The sequence below is a fragment of the Hippocampus guttulatus genome, chromosome 16, assembly GCF_054856545.1.
Source record: "Hippocampus guttulatus isolate MCC_2025c chromosome 16, RoL_Hgut_1.0, whole genome shotgun sequence".
In the NCBI taxonomy this organism is placed as follows: domain Eukaryota; kingdom Metazoa; phylum Chordata; class Actinopteri; order Syngnathiformes; family Syngnathidae; genus Hippocampus; species Hippocampus guttulatus.
The window spans coordinates 12,354,034-12,371,706 of NC_141276.1; the positions used below are offsets into that span (position 1 = coordinate 12,354,034).

Genomic DNA, 17,673 nt, shown 5'->3' on the forward strand with positions numbered 1-17,673 from the left:
CATAAATACAGGTATGCCATAAATAAAGTCCACCAAGCCCCCCCCCCCCCCCCAAATACGTCAGTCGCTTCATTTTTGTGGCACTTGTTTGTTTTCTGTAGTAGAGCAGAAATGGCAATTTGAACATGTTTTCAAAATAGAAATTCAATGGCCAAAGGCACAAAACTTACGATTTGGAAAACAATATTTTAGCAGTGGGGGGGGGGGGGGTGTTTTCTTGCCGACAGCTTTTTGCCAAGGTAAAATCCACCAATCAACATGCTGAATGTGAATATACTCTATATTTTGTGTGTTGAATGAATAACGCAAAAAGTTGGGTCCATTGAATAAGCCACAAAACGACTCCAACCGCTGTTTGTTGACCTAACTTCATGGCTTGAAAAAAGAATTTTTGTTTTTGTTTTTTTACCCAACTGTTTTGCGAGTGAAGCACCCTGAAAGAAATTTTCCAAACTATTTTTCAAGCACGCATCACGCAGATCAAAGGTTTGAACCGAGACTTCCATTTTGACGCTTGTCCCCGCAGCTGTAATATGTCTCAGCAGCAGTTAAGTGTCTATACGGGCGGCGGCATTTCGACAGAAATCCCGAAAGACGATCGCTTGGTGTCACAGTATTGCCGCCGATGTTGCTTTCAGCTGCACGTTGCCCCATTCTTGGCCTGCGCGCTCAGCTGCGGCGCTTCTGTTTTCTCTGGAAGTCGTCACTGGAAGCAAAGGGGTGGCGAAGTCACCGGCCGTCTTGTTGAGAAGAGGTCATCTGACGGAGCGAGGCCACGGCGCGTGGCGCTTGAAGCCGCACTCTCAGTATGGAGCGCTTTTAGTTGCACTGCTGCGGATGGTTTTGATGCTGAGAGACTGCGCACAGGCTGCAAGTCATCATCTCGATGATAAACACTTGCACATCCATCTGTAATACATTAGCGTTGTTGTTTTATACAAAGTTACCACCTCCCAAAAAAACAATACTTGGCTCTGCGAGTACCACCGTCATGACCAACTTTAACCCTTTCATGCACCCTGTAATAACTTGATAAGCTGCCCACTGTAGTGACCGCTGTCCCTGAAAGGGTTGTTAGAGGGTCACACAATGGGCCTCTCAGTGAAACAGAGGTTTTATTCCTCAAAATATTCGTGTAATATGTTGTAACATTATGCACAGTGAACATTAAGACTGTGCTTGAAGGGGGAGTTTGCTGTTTTAGAAATAAAAATGCCCTTTTGTCATATGTTTGTTCAAACAGACATTATATCATGACAGTGGGACATGATAAATATGATCTGAGAAAAAAAAATCTGACCAATCTTGTACCTCCAAGTTGGCTTTCTGAAGAAAAACTGCCAAAACAAGCACTCAGAGACAGAAGGCCAGGTAAATTGATTGTACAAGAAATAATAACTTCAATCTGATCACATTGTGCGTTTACAGCGAGACTCATGCTACCAACGTAGCAGTGTGTCGACTTATTTATAGTACTAATGCCAACTTAGTCTTGGTGGTGCTGCAATTTTCTTGAAACCACATTTAGGTGAAATCTGCGTTCTCTTGCTAACACCGTTTAACATTTCAAAGTCTTCCTTTAAGGCATAGGTGTCAAACTCAGGTCCTGGAGGGCCGCTGTCCTGCATGTTTTCCAAGTCTCCCTGTTGCAACACACCTGATTCAAATGATCAGATCATCAGCAAGCTCTGCCTGACATTGAGCCTGTTCATTTGAATCGGGTGTGTTGCAGCAGGGAGACTTGGAAAACATGCAGGGCAGCGGCACTCCAGGACCTGAGTTTGACACCTATGCTTTTAGGGGACAATGCAATTTTTCCAGTTAATTCATTCTGAAAAAAAACGCTATTACTTTCAATGACATACAAAAAAAAAAACTGTTCCATTCCATCAATGAATTAAAAAAATTAAAATAAAAAATTCGGCTATGTAATTGTAAGTGAAGTAATCGCTAATTCTATGACATGGGTCGCACCGCACTTTACAGGAGGCTGCCATGTTTCGCCGCCATCTTTCTTCTACGGATACCCGAAGGAGACAAATTTAGCCAACGTAATTTCTCAACATCACGACTAGAACATGCAATGTTTCCAAAACTGCCTCAAAATGCACGCGCTTCAAAATTTAGGTCCTTCTATTAGTTCACCACTAGATGGCAAGTGCAATTTAAACACTGTCCCTGTCAAAATTGAAAAATGAAACACTGTACTTAAACAACTGGATTCAAATGTACTGTACTTAGAGTTGAATAAAAATATGTACCTAAATACAAGTTGAAAGAAACAGTTCCTAAAGTTCTAATGCAAATTTATTGCTGCTCTACGACCAACATTTACATCTGCTTCACGTTAGTGTCTAAAGTGGGGAAAAGGGATTCGCGCCAGAGTCTCTTGAGGCTCCGCATGTACCCCACGTCGCCCTTCACAGCCATAATCGACTTCTACGCATTTGGAAAATCGCAAATGTTTGAGCCTCACAAACACCAGTTATCACCCTCGCCTGCGATAAAACCGCCGCAGTCCAACCGCAGCACCCGCGCAGTTTACTCCGACTTATTTATTCGCTTTTGCGGCTTGTGCGTGTGCGTTTTGTGTGCGTGCTGCTTGGAACTGGTGATGACGTGTTTTGTTTTTGTAGAAATCCACACTCGTGTCACCATGCTTGAATCCAAATAGAAGAAAACGTCCCTCAGTGGGATGCAGCACAGTTGTGCTACGCTGAAGACATAACGGTGCAACGTCTTTGTTGAAGGTTTATAAACTTTAGCGTGGTTTAAAAAAAAAACAAGAGGTTAAATTCTCCTCGCAAAATCAACAGATTTAAATTCATCAGACAACACATTTTGTAACGTGTTGAATTGTCCTTGATGAAAACACAGTACCGTATTTTCCGCACTAAAAGGCGTACTGGATTATGAGGCGCACCTTCAACGACTGGCCTATTTTGTCATTTTTTTAATACATTGGGCGGAGCGCATGATAAGCCGCAATCTACAATGCATCCACTAGGTGGAGCTATGCTCGAGAAAACGGCAACAGAACGATCAGATGTCAGTAAAACATATTAACATATTAATAAAGCAGCGACACAGTTCACTTAACCAACAGCAAGTTATATCATTGACTTGGTGTGCGCACATTTGCCACCAGGGGGGAGGAGAATACATAATTCCCAGAGAAGAGTTTCACAGCTGTCACTCAGTTGTTCTTTGTCGTGGATAAAGAATCGATGCATGTGCGTAGTATATTTTCTGTCTACGTGTTGCTGCTGTAATAGTGTTCACATAACCCTACCACAACATCAAAATTATCTTCATTATGCCTTTCGTTACGTTTAAGGGGTTTGGTTAAATACACAATTTTCTCCTGGTTTAAATTTAAACTGGCAATGAGCATCAATAGCTTCAAGGAAGCCTTTTTTTGAAGAATTGTTGGCATTAGTTTTTCTGCTGATGTTTTGGTAGCGAGTTCAGTTGGCAGTCAACTCTTTCAATGTGAATGACGGTTTCTGTGAAAGAGTTGGGGTTTTTTTTCCAACCGTCAATACTGTATCTTTTTCCAGATGGGAAAAGTGACGCACCTCTTTGAGGGAGGTGTATATTTGATCTGAAGTCGGTGATACACACAGCGTCTTATTAAAGGAAATACAGTCTTTCCACTCCTTTTGACACAGCCACAAGTTTTTATTCTCAGTTGTTTTTCTCTCTTTCAAGCATTTAATGCAGAGCTCAACGGGAGTGCAAGGCTATTTGCCAACAACTACTGGACGAATTACCAATAGCTGAGTGGTTTGGACGGCCAAAGGCGCTTGCAGCGAAGCGTGCGGCGCATTTTTATGGTGTGTTACAGCTCGTCCATGTGTGCCGTCATTGCGCTGGGCTCGCAGCTCCTCGCCGGGAGTTTGTTGGCTCCATAACCCGCCACGGGGGGATCCAGTAAAGCGCTGGCATGCTGTCGACCCAGTTAGCCACTTAAGTGTTTAAAAGCTGATGGAGCTTTGGCGTCAATGGAGTTAATACAGTCCAGAGAAATTGTAAACAGAGAGGTTAAAATAATTTGGAGTGGAGTGCCCATACTGATAATTGGGCCGAATGAATGAGTGGATAAGTGTTCCAGTTATTTATTTGTTTTTAATTTTTATTTTTATTGTTTATTTGCAAATACCTGGGTGAATGTGCCAAAGTTAGCGTACAGCTAATTGACATTCGTAGTCCCCTGGCAAGTAACATCAAACATAAGCGAGACATGTTAACAAAAATATTGAAAGGAAGGTCGACCAAAAGTAGTTCAAACTTTGGGAACATGGAGGCTAAAAAAAAACACTGGAACTGAGTGTGGGTGGTGATATGCATGGTGAGTAGAGGGCAAAGATAGTGTGGGGTCGAGCCAATGAGGAAGAATAAGCTAACAGTTTGCCTGCTACTTCTACTACTTTTGCTAGGCAGGACAAGGCAGCTTTATTTACATAGCGCAATTTATACGAAAGGTAACTCAATGCTCTTCGCATAATTGCTAAACAACCTTTAAATTTCAAGACAAACTCCGTTTCATCCATTTGCTTATGCACCACATGCAGCTAAATGCTTATGCCCCACATTTGCTTTGAACTCTTGGCTCCACTAATTGACGCGAGTCTGTTGATCTCAGAGCTCGGCTGGATTTCACATTTTCGGGACCTTAGTCATTCAGTGATTCATCGACCAGTGGCATCATTTTTCAAATCTGCTCTACAGCTGACTTGGAGCCAGCGTAGGATCTTTCGCACTGCAGTCATATGTTCTGATCTTTTTGTCCTGGTAAGAACCTGAGCTGCAGTGTTCTGAATGGTCTCTGAGAGACTGCAGTCAGGAGAAAATTACAATAATCAAGTCTACTGGAGATAAAGCATGGATAAGCTTCTCCTGGTCTGCTTGGAGTACGTGACCCTTAAATTTGAAAACAGTGAAACTCCTCTACAACGAAATCATGTTTGCTGCAAGAAATTTTTCACTGTAGCAAATTTGATCTCAGATGTAAACACACACACACACACTCACACACAAACGTATGTGTACTCTTTATTTTTATTCCAATAGGGCATAAGTATGAGCATACACTTATTTGACACTTCATATAGTCAGTGTAGAAATAAAAAAAGGGAAAGAAATTGCGAAATTTACGATCAGCATTCACTTTCACTTACATCAATTTCTTGGATAATGTATTTTATTTTGTTTCCTCCGTCTTTCATTTTGATCACTTTTACCCTCTCTTCCAGCGTCAGAGCTCTTCTTGTCTTAGCTGCTTGACATCCAAAGGTCCGTTTTGTAGCAATTTTAGTAATGCAACGTTCTTGCTGCATCTGAAACTAACTAACGAATAAATACTTCCTGGACTACTGAGCATGTGTAAATCAGTGTGGTGGTTGCTGTTGCCGTTTCCAAATGAAGCAGTAGAGTAGAATCTCGTCACGAGGCAAGAGCAGAGAAAAAGATTTCGTATAACGCAACAGCGTTTTGTTTTTTTTCGTTGTATGGGGGCAGGAAAGTGGGAATGGTGTTAATGCATGAAGGGGGTATTTTCGCCCATGTAGGTTTCGTTGTAGAGGAGTTTCACTGTATTACAACTACGAGTAGTAGTCTTTCATCTTCTTTGGATCTTCCAAGTGTCCAAATGTCCTGTGACACCCTGCTGCCTCTCACAGGTCAATCTTGGTCTTAGACGCGCTTAGTATGCATGTTTGTATGTGCTTTAGGGAAGCCTGGGAATAAACGTTGTTAGTTCCTGATGGAGGCCCAGTTAAAACCCTGCTCTTCATTCCTTTCTGGCTAAGAGCGTGCCATTTTGTTGGCTTATCTGCATGCGCGTTGGTGTTTGTGCCCATGTGTGTTCTAAGGCGTCTTCCCGTCACGCCTAAATGCGCTCGGACGGGCGGGATGGGTGGGCTTTTGTGAGACAGAGGCCGGATCCTGCCACCTCAGCAGCCCGGTAGCGAGGTAAAAGCCTTCTGTGGGAACGAAAATCACGCTTGCAAATGGGTTGATGAGGGGGGAAGCGATGGAAAACGCAGAGATCATAAATATGCTCTCAAAGCAGAAGTTGTCCGCTTCGCATGAGAGCCAGCCGATAATGTCAATAGACGTCTCTTCCCACCAATGCTCCCGGGCTTGAGCCTTCAATTATAAAGTCGTCCAACATTTTCTCTGAAAGGACGACGTGGTAAGAGAAGAAGTGGATCATTCAGAAGTTGCCGTAAAGTATGTACGGTGCAATTTTACGGCATATACTGTATACGACTCACTATGAACGAATCGACCTACTTGTGTTATTTTGCTCTTTCTGAAAGACCCTAAAATACTGCTAAATCTAATTCAGAAACCAGTTCAGGGATTGGTCAACGAAGCATATCGGTGTGCGACATCTCGACCGAGAGATGAGCTTTGTTTGTCAAGGAAGAGGACTTGATTTTTGCTCGGGTTAGTAGTGGAAATTATCGAGTCATCATCGCGTTCTATTTTCTCCAAATCAAATCGTACGACTCCACACTCTATTCCACCCAAGAGACTGTTTTCTATCGTCTGTAGGTGCTGCTGTTTTGGTTCGCAACGGACTGAAACAGAATATTTGAGTTGCGAATGTCAATGTTAGCTGCTCAACAGTCGTCTTTACTTTGACTTCAACTCTCAACTGTCATGGAATTCCTCAGAGTCGGTCTAGCCATTAGTGTTGATTTCGGATTCTGCCAATCCTGGATTTAGCCAGTTATCATCAACTTGTTGAGAATCTGCTTTCATTAGTAAGCGCATAAGCCCGCCAGATCTCATCGGACTGACCTTGGTGCACGTGGCGGGTTTGGATTCGAGTGGTTATCTGCTCTCTCTTCAGCTAAAAGGATGGACTTGGGCTTATCACTGCACTCTGACAAGAGTGATAGCAGACAAGAGGGTGCAGAGAGGCCTGAACCGCAGGAGGAGGCGGGAGATCCGAGGGGTGTTTGTGGGTCTGGGCGCTTGCCTTTTATCATCACCAATACTCAGCTCATAACTTTGAGTCTAGCTTCATTTCTCGTTTATTCAGGCTTTGTTTTGTGTTTTCCATTGATGTGAAATGATCCTAAAAATCTTTGTGGACCTAAGCTGCAAGCGTGCCGGAGAAAATACCATGCGGGTGAGGTAAAGCCTGACAGGTCACTCATTGGTCAAGCAGATTCATTGCTGCTGGCAAGAAATGACATAACGTGAGCAAAGGTTAGCTTGATTTTTTTTCTTTCTTTCTTTCTTTCTTACTTTGTTTGTTGCGAGTCATCATTTTGGTTGCGAGTGAATTTCATATATGCCGCCGCTTGAGTGAAGTGGGGGGAAAAAAATTGAGAAATCAAGGTATCGTAGTAATGCCCTTGAATGTGGCTAAGGAGAGCTACTGTCACCAATGTGTTTGAACCGTTTCTTGAATGTGACAAAAAGTCAAACATAAAATGTAAACACTCGCAAGGGGCAGCTTGATTCTAGTACGTGTTGCTGATGTCACTCAAGAGGCTGGGCAGGCGTGCCCAAATCCGTTCCTGGAGAGCCCCTATTGAGCCTGTTTTCCATGTCTCCCTCCTCCAACGCACCTGATTCAAACGATCAGCTCATTTGATCTTCATTGATCAGGTGGACAAAGTTTTGATGTAATGGTTTTGGTCTCATTTTGTGGGTGTGTGCCTGTGTATAGGCTTTTTCTTTCCACTGTACTGCGCCGAGTCTATCCACCGCTTCCCATTCCAAGTGTCTTCCAAAAGGTGCAAAAGCACACTAACAATGGAACAAGATACTCAGTCATGCCACTATCAACTCCTTTTTGACCTCGACCGCACGTGATCCATCTTGGCAAGTCAGCGCTATCAGAGCCCGGTGGCTGCGACGAGCGCCTGCCTGCGTGTGTGGTGCCTTCGGTATCAACCACGCAGCAGGTCACTCTGAAAGCAAACAGAGGTTTACTGTGTGTACACCACACATTCTAAGAGCGCTTAAGGCTGTTGTGGACTTGTGGCGTATCTTCCGCTTTACTGACGGCACACTCGCATGTGATAAAGTGCCTGATGACTTTCTTTGCGAGCCAGATTGATTTGTACTCATCGTTGCAATCATATTAAACAACACTAAAGGGAATGGGTGGCATCAATATCGGATATAAAAAGCACGCACACTCCGGTTCCAATGCCGGGATTTGAGGATGTAGGACAATGAAACCAACATCAAACATTTGAAAACCTGTTCCACCATTAATGAGACCTTCTGACTTGTACAACTCAATTGACTGACCCACAGGCAGACACAATCACCTCAGTCCTGGTTTATTGTCAGGAAGAGGGACGGGTCAAGGAGGCAGAAACCAAAGGCAGTCAGAGAAACCAAACCAAGGTGTACAGAAAGGCTGAGTGCAACAACTAGGCAACAACGAGTACGGCAGGGAAGATATCTATTGAACTGGCAATGGGTGGCTCTTCACATTGGCCATTATGCTGCAGAGGAGATTGTGGCTGATGAGGTGAAGACTGGCAGGTGTGTCGGTGAGACAGGTGCAATGAATGGGGAGACATCCAGCCCACATGTGAATTAACAGAAAGGTAAACCAAAAACTGGGCGGCCTGGTGGGCCGGTAGTTAGTGCGTAGACCTCACAGTGCAGAGGTACCGGGTTCGATTCCGGCCTCCCTGTGTGGAGTTTGCATGTTCTCCCTGTGCCTGCGTGGGTTTTCTCCGGGTACTCTGGTTTCCTCCCACATTCTAAAAACATGCGTGGCAGGCTGATTGAACACCCAAAAATTGTCCCTAGGTGTGAGTGTGAAAGCGGATGGTTGTTCGTCTCTGTGTGCCCTGCGATTGGCTGGCAACCGGTTCAGGGTGTCCCCCGCCTACTGCCCAAAGACGGCTGGGATGGGCTCCAGCACCCCCCGCGACACTTGTGAGCATAAAGCGGATCAGAAAATGGGTGGATGGAAGGTAACCAAAAACAACAGAGGGAGGGGCCACACAGTGGAATACTGAGGACAATGTATTCTAACAGAGAGAACTATTTTAGAGAGGGGAGGTAAAAACAAACAGCTAGGATCATGTATTTGCACAAATGTGCACACCCTCTTGTAATTGCAGATGTGGCTGTGTTCAAAATGAACCAATCACAGCAAATAAAGTTCAGATGTTCCTGAAGGATTTCCCTGAAGTCTTGTCTTAAAGCACAAGCCATCCAGAGCTTCCACAGGATCAGATCTCATTGGTCTCAGGGAGCCTTTATTTGCTGCTGTTTTGGTTCCATTTTGGTAACATTTTTGAAGTTGCAGGGCGTTTCTTTTTTTTTGAGGTGCGGGTGTAATTCCATTTTTAAAGTGTGCTTGATTCGCTCCCATTTCCTGTTGTGTGCATCGAAATGTTTCTATATAAACAAACAATATGTACGACTGGAAGTTTCTTTGCCGTTGATCAAGATATACCAGACAGACGGTGGAAAAATAAGAACTTAAATTGCGCACTGAGCTGGAGTCCTTTCCGTCATCCCGCTCTCCTCTCATCAAGGCCTTTTCAACTTCAAGCCACGTTGCCACTAACAACCACTTTCTCTTTCTGTCCTCCAACTCTTGCACGTAGCGGCAAAGAGTTCAAAGCATGAAGTCACACGCACGCACACATGCATGCACGCATGCATGCATGCACACACACACACACACACGCAGGGATGTCATGATTTACAACACGATAGTAATCTCATTTATACGTCTCTCTGACTTTACTTTTTTGACTGTAAATCTGCCGGGTCTTGAGATGGTTTTTAGTGCTTCTCACCGTTAGATATCCCTGTTTGGGTTATTAAAAACGACTGATTTAGTGAGGCCCTACTGGATGAAAAAAAAAAAAAGAAAAGGTAAGGCCAAGTAGGGCAGAGAAAGGGAATAAAATTCTCTGGCATGTTGAGATCCTTTGGAGCTGATTGTGACTTACAGCACTTGATTTTAATAACTGAACCTCGTGTTTCATCGCCGCTGCAGCTTTGAGAGCATCATTTTTGCGTGTCATGCGGCTTTTGAAAGATCCTTATCCAACACGAGTGGAAGTTTAGTGCTAGGAGACAGAGATAAGGCAGTGTGGCAAGTACGGACAAAAAAGTTGCATGTGGAGTTGAGTCTGTGACTTGTTGCTTTGTGTGGAGCCCCTCAGCTTCGCAGACAGACTGAGAGATAAAACGTGCGTCTGCGCGGCCACCCTGATATGTGCGAGTCAAAACAGTCAGTCTGTGTGTCAATGTGACTTGGCACAAGGCGCCTCTGTAAAGGCCACATACATAATCTTTTTTTGGGCCCAAGCAGCAGGAAGTGTGAAAGTCCTCTTGGACTGACTGTGAATTATTTTTCTTCCAACAAACAAATCACCTTTTTTCGGCGCAGCAGCAAGACTAAAAACGTTTAAACATGCATACCCTGGTGACAATGTATGCGTTTTAGGGGTTTTGAACACAACCCCCCCAAAGCTGTCTCAGAAGCCCACCACATTGACGGCAATAGTCGCCAACACCACTAAAGTGCAGCTTTTCTAACTGTGTAGTACCGTATTGGCCCAAATATAAGACGGCCCTGATTATAAGACGACCCCCTCTTTTTCAAGACTCAAGTTTGAAAAAAGACGTTTTAAGTTAAGTTAAGTTAAGATATCCTTTATTTGTCCCACAGTGGGGAAATTTACAGCCTCCAGCAGCAAGATATGCGCTGCTGGAGAGGCAGCCACTCAGGGGGCGCCACCAAATTAATTTTTATACAGAAAATAATTACAGTACATCTGAAACAAATTATTATAACAATCTATTTGAGAGAAAAGGCATGTTATTTTGCCTCATTCAAATCTAAAGTGCAATCACATTCGTAAATGAATGGCTTCTGGTTTTTGAAATGTAAATTACATCATAACTTCTCCTCAGCTGCCGGTTAACCTGGCCGATCTTCGACCCACTTTTCTCCAGATTGTCGCTACGTTTCTCCATTTTCTGGTATCTCAATTATTTTCTTCTCTTTTCTTTCTTACCGCTATTTTTTATTTTTCTTCTTCGTGCTACCGCTATTTTTATCTTTATTCTTTGTGACAGGGGTTCACTTTGGCCTGGGGAGTCAAGTTCTGCATTCGCTTCAATATGGTATATAGAAGATATATATATACCCATATAGATGGCCATTCGGTTTCACACACGCACCTCGTGCTATTTTAAACCACTGCCTGCTCTAAGAGTTCAAACAAATAAGCCCTTGCATGTCATCAAAATGTGTTTGTAGGACACAAGATTAGTTGGCAAATGAATGGCCCTGGAACGGATTATTTCTAACCCCATCAAACGGGCCGCATTCAGCGCCATAACTGCACTTCGGGACATTATATTGCGCATTGTATGCCGCATGTAAGTACAACTTGACTATAAATTGTCATGAGAATACTCGACTATATAATTGCGTCTGTGGGTGTGTGTTTGTGTGTGGTAAGAGGATGGGCCTTTGCGATAATTTGAAGGAAACACGTGTGGTAACTCGTGTTATCCGAGTGCGTCTGTTTAGCGCATCAAGATCGGCCACGTCGCTTCATCCTGCCCGCCGTTGGTGAGTTGCGTGTGTGCTCGGCGACTCTTCCACACAACTAAAACACACCCCAGTCGGTGCCGGATGACATCATCTCCCCCTCACTGGTCGGCTGTAACAAATTATTGGATGCGGATTGTGCGATCACGTCTTTAAGTCGGGACTGTAAAATGCGGAGCAACCGCTTTACTGTACACACACGCCATGGCTGATGTATGGCTTGAGCTCTCTATTCACTCAGGGTCAGTCGAGTTTTTGTTGTGTAAAATATATATAAATAAATATATATATAAATATATATATATATATATATATATATATATATATATATATATATATATATATGGGAGGCAGGAATTTTGCGCTACAGTTGGCAGGGTTCCGCCTATAATATTATAAATCAGTGCATAATAGAAGCTCTACTCACAACCCCCACTGCTTGACGATCTTCTGCCTCTAATTAGCGCATGAGATGCGGCCGTGACTCTTCTCCGGCGGTGGCTGCCGACTAGTTCCCAGGACCCCCCCAACCCCAGCCGACAGGTTGTTGAATGGTCGTCAGGCCAGGTTCCTTGATGCTGAACCCTTGGGGTTAACGTGGAACGCGTCTTTTCCAAGGGCTCCACTGCCAGCCATAAGCATCTGCCAGTTTGGTGCGTGTGTGTCTGCTGTTCAGTTTGCCAGTCGACAGAGAAAAGCTGGTGCCAAAGGTCCTGCTGCTTTACAACCTTGCTCGTCTGGGCCAGTTTATGGAGGCTTTTGTGCAGATCGGACATGATGTCTTGAGGCACTCTTTTGTCAAAATACACCTGAGGGTCAAGAATTCTAGGATACTTTGACACCCACACACACACACACACACACACACACACACACACACACACACCTCTCTCTCTCTCTCTCTCTCTCTCTCTCTCTCTATATATATATATATATATATATACAGTATATATATATATATATATATATATATATATATGTATATATACCGTATATGTGTATATATACCTGTATATACTGTATATATATACAAATATTTGCATTTTGCACATAGAAAACTGATTCATGATTCCATGATGATGAGACTATTAAAATGGGGAAAAATAGGACAAAAAAATATAAAAGGAAATTCAGAAACAATCAAAAATGTGTGAGTAATCACGATTAATTTTTAGTGAATTTGAGTTAATTATGACAGTTGCATTTTTAATTAGATTAAATATTTTAATCGTTTGACAGCTCTAGTTCGAATATAAACATAGAATGTCAAACTATAAGTAAGTAGCCCGTCTAAGCGGCACCTCAGCCCACAGCTGGCCCCTCCTGTCCGACGAGCCTCGCTTTCCTTCCCCTCTGTCAAGCCTAATTCCCTTCTAATGAAATGGCTTCTGAAGGTAATAGCCAGCCAAGCCCGGTGCTCTTATTAAACAAGGCAAGCTCCACTGACACACACACACACACGCACACACAGACACGCACACACAGACAAGCAGAAAGGAGAAGGTATATTATGCTCACGGAAACACCTGCTGAGCTTCCAGGATCTCCTAATCTTAGGAATGTAAAGCCTTTACGAATATAACACCCTTCAACGCACCCTTTTCGTCTCAAAGCTAAAGATGCTCAAGATCCTTACGTGTGAATCTCACATTTTTCTACAAAGGTTAAACTAACACAAATTATAGTTCGGCTTGGTAGGTGGGAAGATAAGTATTTTGGTAGGGAGTTTAAGTTGATATGAAACATTCCATAAGTATGCCTTTATATTTATAAGTAGATTGCTTCGTTGCTACAATATGTTATGCTAGGTTTTTAGCAGCTAGGTACAAAGCTAAAACACTTCCCGACCACGTTCACAGACCCGATATAGAATACTCATAGGATATTGACTTCATTTAGCTCAGTAGGTAGTCGATAGATAGATAGCTAGAAAGGTATGCAGGTATTGTTAAATACATTGGTAGGCGATAAGATACATCATTAGGTTGGTAGCTAGTTATGCAGGCAGGTTGGCACGGCAGATGAGTACGCAGGAAGCTGCAGGTAGCACGGAAAGTTGTCATGCTTTCAAAGCTATGGTTTTGTTGTTTGTACGTTTTACAGCGGTAACTTGTTTTAACACTTATGTGGCGATAAAAAACCCCAATGCGTAGCCTGGCAGATTTTATGACCGGTGGTTCCTTTGCAGGAAGTTTCAAGTCACTTATCTCAAATACGGGCCACAATCAGCATTTCTGACCTGTATACTTCTTACAGAGTGCTTATCCCCCATTCTGGGCTCCTGGTGAGGATCTTCTTGCTTGGTTCCCCTCATGAATTCCGTTTAATCCCAAATGGATTATTCCACACTACTTCTGCCTTTGTCTGAGACACTGTAAGCACCCACGGATCTGCAGAGAAGGTGCATTTAAAACCATTAGCTGTGGCCGATACCCTCAGACAAGTGTAATAACATTGCATCAGGCTCGTTAAATGATATCACAACTAGAGAACTTAAAACAACCGCAACCTCCGCCGAGGCCAACCTCATAAAAGCGCTCTGAGCGGCCGGTGACCTGAACCACTCTTGGATTTCTCAACTTCACATTTCGTTGGCTGGAAGTCACCTTATCCTTTTAACCGTCTCTCTTTTTTGGGTTTTTTTTTCTTCCTAGAGGGCCATGAGAAGCATATTTTCCACAGTCTAAACACCAAGCGAGAAGAAGAAAATTAGTTTATTCCCCGAATCAGTACAAAACTTTTCGTCAGACGAGGCTTATGGCTGCAATTATCAATGCTTATGATGTACTTATGGAGTTAAAGCTCGATGAAATCGGTCCAAAAGCCGCAGCTCTGCTCTCTCAGACACACACATACACACATTGAAGACATCTCCAGAAAGCTGTAAAAGGCGTCACTTTCTTGGGGGACAGCCTTCACCTAAACTAAATGTTGAGCAACCGCAACATGTAAAGGCTTGAAACGGCAGCAAAACTTCAGCATAAAAAGAGCCATGCCGCAAATCTGATGGCTTATTTCTTGATGGTGGCAAGAACCTTCTGACACGCCAATTATGATTCTTTAACTCATTCAGTACCAGCCAATTCTGGACCAAGTCTGAAAAGATGTTTAAAAACATCTTTGGGAGTGAATGAGATTTATCAGCACTTATTTGTGTCTCATGTGGATCAGAGGAAAGCGAAATAGGTTCATCAAGTTAATTATTTTGACCCGAGCTTGGCCTTGCAGATGGATGTTTCGTCTCTGGTTCATAGTAATAACATAAATGGAACGCTCCTTTGAGACATCTAACCAAAAAAAAAAAAAAAACCAACAACAACAACAAGGCTGGCAGAAGGCTATCTGATGGGTTACCAAGGTGACAGAACATTTTATTCTGGTGTCTGAAATTTTTCCGTGACAAGAACACAATCTTGCGCATTCCCATCAAATCCTATTAAAAGTTTCCATTTGCCAGTAAAGCAAAGGTCACTAAAGATGCGAATGGGCAGAACGTTTTCATTGATTTATTTTTTTGAAGCTAATTTCCTCACATTCTTGTGAATTCCCATGGAACGGTTCTCATTGGACGACACAAAATGAGGCTTCCGTTCAGTTTCCGGAAAGTTCCTTCCCATTCATTTCCATAGATTCCTATTCAAGATATCTCGTCAATTGCTGTTGCGGGAATTGCCATTGACCATATCCAAAGTTGACAATTCCGATTGGATGCGCATGAGAGAATGACGGACACTTTTCCACATGATCCAAGCATCATTCTAAGATTGTGACAAGGCAAGCAGGTCGCAGCCAGTCGGGCTGCAGGCCGGCTGCCATTGGAGTTAAAGGGAAAGGGAGGATGCGGGAGCAGGGGAGTGGGGGGGGTTGAACTTGCACCCAAAATCCCCGTGGCCCTCTGAGATACTGTAGCACTGCAAAACTCACACAATCCCACTGATTGGGATGACATGAGCAGGAGACAGATGAAGAGAAGGCCAAGAGGTGCGCCACGTGGGTCAAGTAGGTCCACCACGAGGCTGAAAGTGATGACGCAGGACTCATTCATTTTGAAGATCATCATTTCGAGCCACCGAAAGAGACAAATAATAGAAATGAAATGTTTAGTGGAAACTGTATTTTCATTTTTTTGCCATTTCGGGGGCAGAAATATTCATCCCACTTGTACTCTGATCGCTCTCAATAAAATCAGATTTTTTTATTTTTATTTAATCCTTTCAGGGACAGCTGTCACTACAGTGGACAGCCTATCATGTTATCAGGTTACAGGTTATCATTATCAGTGCACAAAAGGGTTAAACTCACGCACGCACCTGATTTTCCAACGAAAGCTACTTTCAAACTCTATTTTGTGTTCAGTCTATCAAAGGGCCCAGCGGTCCGTTGCAACGTACTAGAAGGCTGATGCTGCTGCATGAAGCAATTTCATAAAACCGTTTGTCATTGGCAACAGCTTTCGGTAACTATAAATCTTCCGCTGAGGTCTTGTGTAAACCAGCTGGATCAAAGCTTTGAGTGTTGAAGTCTTTGTTGTTATCCACCCACACTCGGGACAGCAAAGGCCGGTCTTGCTCCCCCACCCATCCAAGTCTGTAAACCTCCCCCTACCTTCCTTTGATACTGATCTCGGTCAACTTAACCTATAACTCTGTCCAACTTCTTACCATTCGTTTCACCTTTTTATCGATGATGTAAGTTGGGCCTTTTGGGGGGGCGTCTGATGCTTTCATTGGTCCCAGATGTAGCTGTTATGCACGCGCATGAACTGTGTGTGACCACACTGCGTTCTCATGTGGCGGGTGACTGCGTCTTAATGTGGCTCCAGATGATTTTAGTTAGCGCGGCGGCTTAATAGATTCCACTTATGAAGAGATGTCAGCTGGCTTTGTTGGTAGGATGCGCACATTTAATTAGAGTGTTTCTGGAAATAGTGGCTGGGGCGTCTATTTAAGGAGAGGCTTTTATTTCCCTCCTCGCATCACATAAGATGGTCTTTAATAGTGCCCATGGAACATTTGGTCCCACACTTGAATGCACAGGCGCAGTCTGTTGAATGTGGCCATCGATGGTTGCCAACAGCCTCTGAAAATAACCACCCTCTTTCCTTTATTGTTGCCCGTTTTCCTCTCTTTGTGGCAGTCTGCTTCTTCCTTGACAATTGCACCTTGTTTTGTGATTCGATTTTAAAAAAGAATAATAATACAGCACAAAAAGAACCCAAAGTGGATGAAATTGCTAACCCAGCTGTGGGTCAAAGGGACTGAGCCAATGCTGGGTTGGATCAGGATTCAGATTAAAAAAGGGGTTCACATAGGGGTGCCCAACCAGTCTGTCGCAATTGACTGGTAGTCAGCGGTCTGGTCCCAAGTTGAATTTTGTGTTAGTACACACTGCACATCTATGTACCGTATTGGCCCGAATATATGACGGCCCTGATTATAAGACGACCCCCTCTTTTTCAAGACTCAAGTTTGAAAAAAGACTTTTTGAACACCAAATTAGTTTTTATACAGAAAATAATTACAGTATATCTGAAACAAATGATTATAACAATATATTTGAGAGAAAAATGATGTTATTTTGCCTCATTCAAATCTTAATTTCTGAACATTTAAATATGTAAACTGAAGTGCAATCACATTCGTAAATGAATGGCTTCTGGTTTTTGAAATGTAAATTACATCATAACTTCTCCTCAGCTGCCGGTTAACCTGGCCGATCTTCGACCCACTTTTCTCCAGTTGGTCGCTATGTTTCTCCATTTTCTGTTCTCTCTTCTATTATTTTCTTCTCTTTTCTTTCTTACCGCTATTTTTTATTTTTCTTCTTCGTGCTACCGCTATTTTTATTTTTATTCTTCGTGACAGGGGTTCACTTTGGCCTGGGGAGTCAAGTTCAGCATTCGCTTCAATGATATCTGGCGCCATCTAGCGTCGTGAATGGGTATAATGTCTAGACCCCGATTATAAGACGACCCCCACTTTTTCAGTCTTATTTCAATGCAAAAAACACCGTCTTATATTTGGGCCAATACGGTATTTTGAAAAATAAAACAAAATTTTAAAGCAGGTTACCTTTAACCTACGGTGGTGTGTGACCTGCATCAC

At 43.2% G+C, this 17,673-nt stretch overlaps 1 protein-coding gene across 2 annotated transcripts in view; it reads left to right on the forward strand.

Moving 5' to 3' along the window:
* The window catches only part of coro7 (coronin 7), a 114,653-nt gene that overhangs the window by 83,350 nt on the left and 13,630 nt on the right, over positions 1-17,673 (forward strand). The gene's annotated exons all lie outside the window — the stretch shown is intronic.